The sequence below is a fragment of the Numenius arquata genome, chromosome W (assembly GCF_964106895.1).
Source record: "Numenius arquata chromosome W, bNumArq3.hap1.1, whole genome shotgun sequence".
NCBI lineage: Eukaryota > Metazoa > Chordata > Aves > Charadriiformes > Scolopacidae > Numenius > Numenius arquata.
The window spans coordinates 4,754,954-4,766,804 of NC_133615.1; the positions used below are offsets into that span (position 1 = coordinate 4,754,954).

Below are 11,851 nucleotides of genomic sequence, written 5' to 3' on the forward strand. Positions count from 1 at the left end.
CCCAATGGGTCTTATGATCTTTCTGACTGGCAGAAAGTGGGAGAATGCTTGCAAGCGCGACTAATTATTGATCATGATGTTAATCCTGATAATATTGTAACGTGGCGTGTCATATATACGGCATTAAGAACATTCCTCCCTACCGATAAAGTGTTTGCTAACTCAGACTTTCCACCTTCACCGGCTGATTTATTAACTTTAGAGGATACAGCTCCGGCTGGTTCAGACCCTGATGCTGAGCCTGTCTGTGATTCAGCTCAGCAGCCGCAATTGCCGTTAGCTGCTACAGTAGAAGCAGCCGACAACTTAGACTCACAGATACCTGAGGATCCCTTCGATCCAGGTCCTATTGACCCTGATCAAGAGCCTGATTTGTACCCGCCTTTAACTCTGGTTAAAGCTATGGTGGCTTCTGCGCCAACCGTGGAACAGATCTTACAAAATACTAAACGAATGACTGTTAGTCGTGCCTCCGTTACGCGTCTGCCGCCTTATGCTCCTTCTCTAGACGTGCCTCCTAATGATTCTCACAATAAAGCAAGAAGGGATTTTGTGGAAGAGTGTAGAAAAAGGGCTTCTGCCCTGCGTGGCACGGGGGGGCCACGTGGCCGCCCCCGCGGAATCAACATCAAGAGATTTCAGAACTGTCATTTGCGAGTATCCGACAGGGAGCACAAGAGCCTTACATAGAATTCATAGACTGCTTGCAAACAGCTATTTCTCGACAGATTGAACTTCCAGCAGCTGCTGAACTTTTATTAATGCAATTAGCAGTGGAAAATGCTAACAATGAATGCCGCAGGGCTTTAGACCCTATACGTGGCAAGGCCACCACTTTGAATGAACTTATTAAAGCGTGTCAGCATATAGGAACGGAAGAGCGCAGGTTTGAGATGTTAGCGACGGCATTAGCTCAACAACTAACTGTGGCTCGTGCTGCTATTAAATGTTTTTCGTGTGGGCAGGACGGACACATGAGAAAGGATTGCCCAAAACGAAGGGGAGAAAGGGATAAGACTCCGAATGAATTATGTCCTCGGTGCCAGAAAGGATATCATTGGAGCAATCAATGTCGCTCTAAATTTGATAAAAATGGTAATCCCTTACCCTGTCTGCAGTCGGGAAACGCCAGGAGGGGCGCACAGTCCGGTGCCCCATGCAATCCCAACAGGGCCCAAGGGCAGATGCTGCAATTTTAGCACCACAGCAGGGGAATGGACAAGCAATGCAGGCATCATCCCCCGCTGTGCCACCCCCGGGAGTGCTGGGCTGGACGTGGCAACTGTCGCCACAACAAATGTAAATGATACTTCTGTGCGCCTGATATCGACGGGACTGCAAGGGCCGCTGCCTTTTAAAAGACATGCTTTGTTACTGGGCCGGTCTTCTACTACAAAGATGGGTTTGTTTGTTTTACCTGGGATTATTGATAGTGACTATCGGGGAGAAATTAAAATCATGGTATGGACTCCGAATCCTCCCTGTACCATACCAGCAGGTGAACGCATTGCTCAATTAATACCTCTCCCTAGTTTGTCTCCCTTAACAGACGACACTGCTGCATCGGCACCGATCCGTGGAGCTGGAGGTTTCGGGAGTACAGGATCCCCACAGATTTATTGGACTCGGCAGATCACGACTCAACAACCCTTTCTTACTTGTCGACTTAATGGTAAAGATTTTTCAGGGTTGGTAGATACTGGAGCGGATATTTCTATCATCCGTAAGTCTGACTGGCCGTCTGAATGGCCTGTTGTGGACACAGCTGCTTTAATTACTGGGGTGGGAGGAACTCAGCTTCCTTAACAATCGCTGCAATCCCTGCTGGTTGAAGGACCGGATGGGAAAATAGCTAAATTGAAACCATACATTCTACCAGTACCCTGTACATTATGGGGCCGTGACTTGATGTCACAATGGGGTTTGCTTTTAACGACGCATTTTTGACTGGGGTCGCTGATGTCCAACCGCGGCTCAAACTTACGTGGTTAACCAATTCCCCTGTTTGGGTTGATCAGGGGCCCCTCAGAGGTGAGCGGTTGGAGCGAGCGCGAGAGCTGGTTGCAGAACAATTGCAGTTAGGACATATTGTCCCTTCTACAAGCCCATGGAATACTCCAATTTTTGTAATACCTAAGAAATCGGGCAAATGGCGATTATTGCAGGATTTACGGGCAGTTAATGCTGTTATAGCTCCAATGGGTGCACTGCAATCGGGACTGCCGAATCCTACAATGATACCACAATCTTGGAATCTTCTTGCCATTGATTTAAAGGATTGTTTCTTTATAATTTTTCTGCATCCTGATGATTGTCCACATTTTGCCTTTTCTGTGCCTTCTATTAACAATGAAGGGCCTATGGAGAGATATCATTGGGTAGTGCTTCCTCAAGGCATGAAAAATAGTCCAACTATTTGTCAATTTGTTGTTTATTCTGCTTTGAAACCAGTGAAAACACAATTTCCTACCCTGTTGTTTTAACATTACATGGATGATATTTTAATTGCTGCGCCTGATGAGTTTCAGTTACAATCTGCGTTTGCCCAGGTGAAATTGGCCATGGAACGCTATGGACTTCGGATTGCACCTGAGAAGGTACAGTCTATACCACCTTGGAAATATCTGGGTTGGCAAATCTTAGATAAAACCATTATTCCACAACCCATACGAATTGACAATACAGTAACTACATTGAATGAGTTACAAAAATTATTGGGAACCCTTAATTGGCTACGACCTTTATTGGGGATTTCTACAGAATTATTCTCTCCCCTGTTTGACCTTTTGAAAGGCGATTCTGATTTGTCATCCCCAAGATCGATTACCGGGGAAGCTTCGGAAGCATTGCAGATTGTGGCAGAAAGGGTTAATACAGCCTTTGCATCCAGGTATGATTTAAATTTACCTTTCCGTCTATTTTTAATCCCTAATTCTTTCCAGCCGTATGCGCTTATTGGCCAATGGGATGAAAAGGAACAACAGCTAGTTGTACTAGAATGGATTTTCCTTCCTCATTCATTTTCAAAAACTGTAACTACTTTGCTTGAGATGTTTGTGAGATTCATTTCTACAGGTCGACTGCGATGCCAGCAACTTCGAGGAACTGATCCGGATTTCATTCATATGTACATCACAAAGGAAGATTTTACGGTAATGCTTCGTGAGAGTTTATCTTTACAGGCAGCCTTTGCGGACTACCTTGGCAAAATACTTTATACTCTGCCGAAGCACCGTCTGCTTAACTCCCTAAAAGATGTTCCTCTACAGCCTCTTTTTTTACAGCAATCTTCGCCAATCCCTAATGCCGGAACGGCATTCATTGACGGCTCTGGAAGAACGGGCAAGGCTGCTGTTGTCTGGCAAGAGGCCACACGTGGGTGGCAACACTGTTGTTTTTCAGTCAGGTTCTACTCAATTGGTTGAGCTTGCAGCTGCTATCCATGCATTCAGTTTATTTGCTGCTGAACCCCTTAATGTTGTCACTGACTCTGCCTATGTCTTTGGTATTATACGAAGATTAGAAAAATCCTTTTTAAAGGAAGTTGCAAATCAGGACAAATTTGATCTCCTCTCCAGGTTGTATATATTGATTTCACGGAGAGCTCATTCTTATTTTGTGTCTCATTTACGTTCTCACACTACATTGCCTGGGCCTATGGTTGAAGGTAATGCTGTTGCCGATTCTTTTACCATGACTGTTGTGGTACCTAAGAAACTTCAACAGGCTCAACTCTCCCATGAATTTTATCATCAGAACGCCAAGGCACTCTCCAAGGATTTCCAGCTTACACTGCAGCAGGCACGAGAAATTGTCTCTGCCTGTCCAGATTACCAGCGTCTCCTGCCACTTCCTACACAGACTGGATCCAATCCTCGTGGATTGCAGCCCAATGAACTATAGCAAACTGATGTTACTCATATTTCTGCCTTTGGAGTTTTTCGCTTTGTACATGTTACTGTTGACACCTTTTCTGGGTTTATTGTTGCTTCTGCACACAGGGGCGAAAAGGCTAAAGATGTCTGTCGCCATTGGCTTCGTGCAATTGCTGGTTTAGGTATTCCACAGAAAATTAAGACTGATAACAGGCCAGGCTATGTCGCCAGACAGACGAAAGCCTTTTTAGCCGAGTGGGGTATCCTGCACGTTACAGGTATTCCCCATTCTCCAACTGGTCAAGCAATTATAGAGCGTTCTCATCTTACTCTGAAAAACATGCTTCATAAACAAAAAAGGGGGAATCCCCTGGGTATCACACCTCAGGAACAATTAGATAAAGCCACTTATGTTCTAAATTTTTTTGAATCTTACACGTGCTGACAATTTGACTGCTAATCGATGGCGATATGGTTTGCCGGATCAGACAAATATGAAGCCTACTGTATTTTATAAAGACTTACAATCAGGACAATGGATGGGTCCAGTACCCTTGTTGTCATGGGGACGTGGTTATGGTTGTGTTTCTTTATCCACAGGACCATACTGGTTACCTGCGAAAAACATCAAGCCTGCCAACACTATACAGAAATATGCAGAATCTGTTGAAGACGTCTCTCAAGGCGAAGATAAAGAGGAAGATTCTAATCTTCCTCAGGTTTAATCATGTCGCATGTGTCTCGCATTATCATATGTATGTTGCGTAGCTCAGTAACTAGAGCTTATGTCTATTGGGCGCATGTTTTAGACCTGCCTGTGTTTAGGCCTCTCACATGGTGGGATCTAGTGTCACCTTTAAGTAATAATGACACAAGATGGATGAGAGGAGTTTGACTACCACCATCTTGCGACGATCTTAACAATTCCTTTGAGACTAGCCAGATATTTTATAGTGACTTATACATGTCACATGGACCAATGTCACTAGGCCCGAGAATCAATCTCCTTATATAAATTTTACTACTCAGTTACATCTTATTGGATTAAAACTAAATGGCAAAACTAATTACACTATGGTCACTCTGCCAAGTCCAAGCAATACCGAGGAGGAAGGTATTATCCCATGTTTGTCCTATTTTCCAGCATGCAACCTGCAAAATTGCAAGATCTACAACAATTGGCTCGGAGACCGTGTCTGAGGTTGTACCCTCAAAGACAAAATTTGTCATTTGGGTTTGTTATTGACTGGGGTCCGCATGGCACCTTTTGGAATCAAAAATACAATTGTTTAGCATTATCTTTTAGTGAGGATAATGCGAGCCTTATTTGGCATGATGGGAAATGGCAGGACCTTTGATTCTAAGGACAATCATTTTAGCATTAAAACAGATCTATGGAGGTTAGTTTTGCCAGGTTTAACATGAACTGTATATGCAGAAAAATATTACCTTAATCAATCTGATGGGTTTTGCATTGTGCTAACATAACTGTGTGTACTACTCACCCATATGTATTCACATTAGCTTGTAATCTTAATGTAACCTTTAATGATAGTTTGTATTCATTAGAAGCACAATCCTTTTCTTTAAGAATTGTATTACACGTTGATTTAGCATTAGGAAATTATATGACTATTGTTCTTTTAGAAGATGACCAGAAGCATGGATACCTGTTAATTTTACATGTGAATGGGAAGAGCAAGATGATATAGGTTATTTAGTTAGACTTCTTAAGGATGAAGTTGAAAATACCGAAAAGAGGGTTAAGTGCTTTCTTGAGTGATTAACCTTTGCTATAGTACATGATTACAGGCCTTTGAAGCTGCTTTGCTCTTTTTGTTTAATTTTCTTTCTTTTTGGGTTCCTAGGTTCAGTTATTAATTAGACGCGTGGTGTTCAGTGCCAGGTTGTGATGACCCTTGCTTTGATTTCTATTCTAACTAATAAAGGAGGGGGAGATGTGGGTTCAGTTAAAGTTCGCTCACACAGCTAAGATTTACGTGCATCTGGAGCAACAGTGTGTGCCAGTAGCGACCTTGAGAGCAGGGGAGGATGAGAAACACAAGTTACACATCCTGAAGCTCATCCAGACAAAAACAGAACACAGTCTGGGAACCGAAACTTGTCCTGGTAGCAGAGTACCTGTTATTGTGATAAGCTCAGTAGAAGGTAGAAAATATTTTTGTAAGTCCATGATTGGGCATTACAAGGGGAGTGGGTTTGTGTCTTAGTGTATATAAGTTTCTCTGTGTAGCAATAAAGATGGTCGAATTTGGATTCGCTTACTGCATGATCTACGAGTCCGTGATTTCTTCATACGCCACATTTATCTGTGTCCAAGTCCATATCAATATCATGGTGCTGCCTAAATCATCTCCTACAAGCAGTCAGGTACACAATATAGCTGGTACTTCCCTCTCCTTGGTACTCAAAATTAGTGTTCCTTGTGATGTAATTGAATTTTTTCTGTTGCCCCCCGATTGTGTTTGGGGGTAGATATGAAGCATGAAATATCCTTTTGACAGTCTATTAATATCCTCACAAAAGGATGCTATTCCTACCTGGACTTTTAAGGTTCTGGGTTGCACTGTAACCCAGAAAACTAGAAACTATCTAGAAACACACAGTGTTCAGGTTAAACCCAAATGTCTGGCAAGACTGAGTTGCAGAACTTGACTAAAACATTCTAGAGCAATGGGAACTCAGTCAATGAGTATATTCATACTTAGGCTTTCTTGCAAGCTGCAGGAAATCCTTGACTTCATCTGTACATCAAGATGCAATGGTTTAAGGAAAACTGGTAGAAATGGAGAAAAGGTGCAGTTAAACCTATTCAGTTACTCTGGTGTAATTTAACGTGAACTCAAGGTTTATATACCGATAAGCATGTGGTAACAAACTTGTGAACCTTTGGCAACATGACCATGACTGAATACAGAAACTATTTCACTTCTTTGGACGTATAAAAGAAGGATTATATAGACTAAATGGAATTAAATAGCCTCATTTTTATTTATAAATACTTTAAAGGAACAATCTACTACCAGATACTATATCTCTAAGGAACAGCTGTTTTTTTTTTTTCAGCTGCACTGGCTTTTGATAAAGTAAAGCTAGATCTCTATTTGAGTTGTAACACTTAAAGTAGTTAGGCCACTTCTTTCCTGTTGTGGCTGTGAAAAAGGCAAAAGCCTGTCAGCCACAGCCAGATTTTTCTGTCCACTCCTCAAGTAAGTTTCTCTTGACCTCTGCTAAGGCACGTTACTAGGTATCCCATCTGGTGATTTTAAAACCTACTAATTGACCCACTGAAGACTGAGTGGTTGGGATTGTGGCTTTCCACTTGAGATCCATATTAGATGACAGAGCTTCAGGTGAGATCTAGCTCATAAAGTCTAAGCCATTTGAATGTTATGTGAGACTCCGCAGAGGACAGATCATTGATGTCCCATTACTTTCCTGTCCTCCTGGACTCAATCACACCACCACTTGAACACCAGGTGGGGGGCACTTTTTTCACACTTTTACATGACACTGCATGCTTTCTTGTGTTGGGATAAGCTGGAAATGGTGTTTCACCTTATACTGGCAACGGTGCACGGCCTTCTACTTTTATCAGACCAGTTCAGATAGTCAGTGTGTAAGTGGAGATTGTTTTCAGCTGGTGTCCATTCATTGGTTTCTGTCAAATTAGTTTGGTGGTCTTAGGCTGGTTCCCAATGGACATGTGTCCATATCACAGAACAATGTCAACAACTGACACTAATTGGCACCCCTGTTGGCTGTCTCGGCAACTTTGTAGCCTCTAGAGGTGGTCTATCCTAATCAGATGAGGCACAATGGCAGGTCAGCAGCCTCTGCTACACTAGTTTTGTGACAAAGGAATTCAGCCTAGTACAGTGTATGAGAAAGCAGGTGTGGAACATATACATAAGGAAATAACTTTATAAGATAAAAACTGTATTTTTTAGTAGAACATTTAGTGAGGAGTAGCCTTTGATATACAATTAATACAATTGCAAAGTTAGCTGTGGTTGTGAGGTTTGACTGTACATGTTTCAAGTCATTATCAAGCATCAAGGCAAACTGTAAAATAAATATCTCCTAAAAAAATTCAAAGAAAATAAATTTTCATCTGGCCTCATTCTGAAAACAGTAATAAAAGGAGTTTTAAAGTTTATAACACCTAACACCAGGCTTAGTTTATTTTATCTTTTTATCCTCTGTACACCAATTTCTCAAAAATTAGAATTTTCAATAAAAGAACTGCATTTACAGGAAAAACACATTTGCAGTATATAAACAGTATTAAGTATTTTTTGTGTTATTTGTATAGGAAAGCAGTTAATAAAGATGCACATTTTCTATTTTCTGTATCAGCATATTATACAAACACATCTTAGATAAGAACCATAACTTAGGTTCCACACGAATTTTGGCAAGTTCAATAGACTCATTAGTGGGTTTTTCTTTAGGGCCAAAAAAGCTCAAAGAGCCCCTAACAATGGACCTAATCACTGTGTCTTCCCTGACCCTAGCTTATGTTTTCCCCTTTTTCACAAGACTATTTCTGAGCAATTGGATTTCTGTGGCATGCTCAGAAAAAATAAATATCTCTCTTTTTTCTTTGCTTACGTGTTTTGCAACCGCATGTATTTAAATTGGTACGGTGAATGGCAGAGTTCTTCATGTAATCTTTCATTGGACACAAATAGCCTAGCATTAAAATGCAGATAATGTTACCTCAATGACAGAATGCTGTGCAAAACTTTAAAATGACATAGCTAATTGTTTGGACTAAATGAGTAAGTCTATGTTGTTAGTAGTGCTGGGCAAGTAGCAATTTCAATGGCTCCATTAATGAATGAAAGTTAGACTGTATCAACAGTCCTGAACAAGCATGAGGCTTGTGTGTACACAAAATGTAATGGTATCAATTGATTAGCTCTTTGTGGTTACTATGAAGTACCCTTGAATGTGTCAATGTAGGGAAGGCATATAGAAAATGAAGCCATGACAGCTGAATGTCAGACATGACCTTGACCCTAAACTGGTTTCACCATTTCAGTAATTCCAGCTGCAGTGGAGACATACACTACAGCTGGATCTGTGGCATTGCCTGCCATTTCCTCTGTTCAGACTCCAAGCATTTAACTGACAATTTCACCACACTGCTAGACCCTGCTAATAAGCATCAGGGAACATTCACTAAGTAGTGATGTTGCTAACAACATGTTCAGGATCCTAATCAGATTATCGCTGGCATTTACAAAACAGAAAACACAAAGTAAAACAAAGCCAGTCGCCACTGATAAAATGTAAGCATATAAGAATATGCAACCAAAAAAAGGCACAAGCTGCTCTCTTATGAAGTAATGTTTCTCTTGATTTGAGTGTTGCACTTAGAGTTGTTATATGCTTTATCGATATAAATAACATGGTTGGTTAAAACACTGTGAAAAAGGAATAATTAGCATTTGGCATACAGTATTTTTTAATGAAAAACAAAAGAATTTTCCTCAAGATCAGCCTTGCAGATCTGGTATCAGAAATACATTTTTGTGACATAAACCAGATATTTTTCTTTCTCAACCATCCACCTAGTTGTGCCAAGCCCACTGATCAGTCAAAGAGCATGTTTGTAATCTTATAATTTAGGATGAACTGAAAATGCAGTCAGTTTTTGATGCATTGTGACAATACTGTCTTAATTTAATCCCATCCTTTACATATGCAGTCAGTAACTAGAGCCAGTTTTTGGCATAAATGAACAGAACTTAAAATGAATTATAGGTCATGATCAATTTCTTGTTGGGACCAGGTCTTCCATAAATTAGGAACTAATTGGAAATTTTTTGCTGAACGTTACAGAGATAAATCCAACCTCCTGTTTGGCCCTGGAATAGCAGTAGACAGAAAATGGTATATTTCAGTGAAGTGCCAAAGCCGAAGTCAAAAATATTTTCCATTTTAGAAGTCTATTTCTGGCTACAATTTTTGCATTAAAAATCAAAAACCTGACTTAATTGTCTGTCTTAATTCTCAATTATACATTCTGGAAAAATGGATTAATGATTTTCTAAATATTTTTAATTTTTAAAAGCTGTTAGTGTTTGAAAAAATATTTTAACAGATTATGATAAACTATATAATATTATTTAAAATATAAAAGAACAAAAAGTTTTCGTTTATAGGATGAAATAAGTTTCTTAATTTAGGATGAAATAAGTTTCTTAGGGCCGGAAGGATGATCCAGGAAACTATAGGCCTGTCAGTCTGACCTCGGTACCGGGAAAGATCATGGAGAGGATCATCTTGAGTGAGCTCTCACAGCAACTGCAGGGCAGCCGAGGGATCAGGGCCAGCCAGCATGGGTTTATGAAAAGGAGGTCCTGCTTAACCAACTTGATCTCTTTCTATGACCATGTGAACCGCCGTCTCGATGCAGGGAAGATGTGGACGTTGTCTACCTGGACTTTGGTAAGGCCTTTGACACCGTCCCCCACAGCGTTCTCCTGGAGAAGCTGGCGAATCATGGCATAGACAAGTGTACTCTTCACTGGGTAAAAAACTGGCTGGATGGCCGTGCCCAGAGAGTTGTAATTAATGGGGTGAAATCCAGTTGGTGGCCGGTCACCAGTGGTGTCCCTCAGGGCTCAGTTTTGGGGCCAGTCTTGTTTAATATCTTTATTGATGATCTGGATGAGGGGATTGAGTGCACCCTCAGTAAGTTTGCAGATGACACCAAACTAGGTGGGAGTGTTGATCTGCTTGAGGTTAGGAAGGCTCTACAGAGGGACCTGGACAGGTTGGATCAATGGGCCAAGGCCAATGGGATGAGGTTTAATAAGGCCAAGTGCCGGGTCCTGCATTTCGGTCACAACAACCCCAGGCAATGCTACAGGCTTGGGGAAGAGTGGCTGGAAAGCTGCCCAGCAGAAAAGGACCTGGGGGTGTTGGTGGACAGCCGGCTTAACATGAGCCAGCAGTGTGCCCAGGTGGCCAAGAAGGCCAACAGCATCCTGGCCTGTATCAGGAATAGCGTGGCCAGCAGGAGTAGGGAAGTGATCGTGCCTCTGTACTCGGCCCTGGTGAGGCCTCACCTCGAGTGCTGTGTTCAGTTCTGGGCCCCTCACTACAGGAAGGACATTGAAGTGCTGGAGCGTGTCCAGAGGAGAGCCACCAAGCTGGTGAGGGATCTAGAGAACAAGTCATATGAGGAGAGGCTGAGGGAACTGGGCATGTTTAGTTTGGAGAAGAGGAGGCTGAGGGGGGACCTCATTGCCCTCTACAACTACCTGAAAGGAGGGTGTAGAGAGGTGGGTGTTGGCCTCTTCTCCCAAGGGAATAATGACAGGACCAGAGGAAATGGTCTGATGTTGCGGCAGGGGAGGATTAGATTAGATATTAGGAAGAATTACTTTACTGAGAGAGTGGTCAGGCACTGGAACAGCCTGCCCAGGGAGGTGGTGGAGTCACCATCCCTGGAGGTATTTAAGAAACGTGTAGACATGGCACTTCGGGGCATGCTCTAGTGCCCAAGATGTTGGTTTGTGTCTGTTTGTGGGTGGGGTGGGGTGTGGTTGTGGGTGTTTCGTTTGGTTTGGTTTTGGTGTTGGTGTTCTGGGATTTTTTGGGTGTGGTTTTTGGGGGTTTTTTTGGTTTTTTTTTTTTTGTTGGTTGGACTCGATGATCTCAAAGGTCCCATCCAACCAAAAATATTCTGTGATTCTGTGATTAAATTCTGATCTTCTGTGATCATAAACAACACTATCTGGTTTACTTGCTGTTTTAATGCTGAGTGCTACAATAGTATGGTAGTTAAAAAATTAGTATTTGTTAAAAAATCGTGTCATAAACAGATCGGTCAGAAACCAGCCTGGTGCTTTTCTCCCTTATATAAACAACAAAATGAGTATAAGTAGGATGACAGCAAGTGAAACCAGAATTCCTCTAAAAGTCATGTAAGCAGCCTC

The 11,851-nt window shown here is 41.8% G+C and overlaps 1 non-coding gene across 1 annotated transcript; it reads left to right on the forward strand.

The window, feature by feature from the left end:
• Window positions 1-566: 566 nt before the first annotated feature.
• On the forward strand, window positions 567-664 carry LOC141476828 (U11 spliceosomal RNA). Its single transcript, XR_012463687.1, has one exon. It is a non-coding gene; the product is annotated as a U11 spliceosomal RNA (small nuclear RNA).
• The last annotated feature ends 11,187 nt before the right edge of the window (window positions 665-11,851 follow it).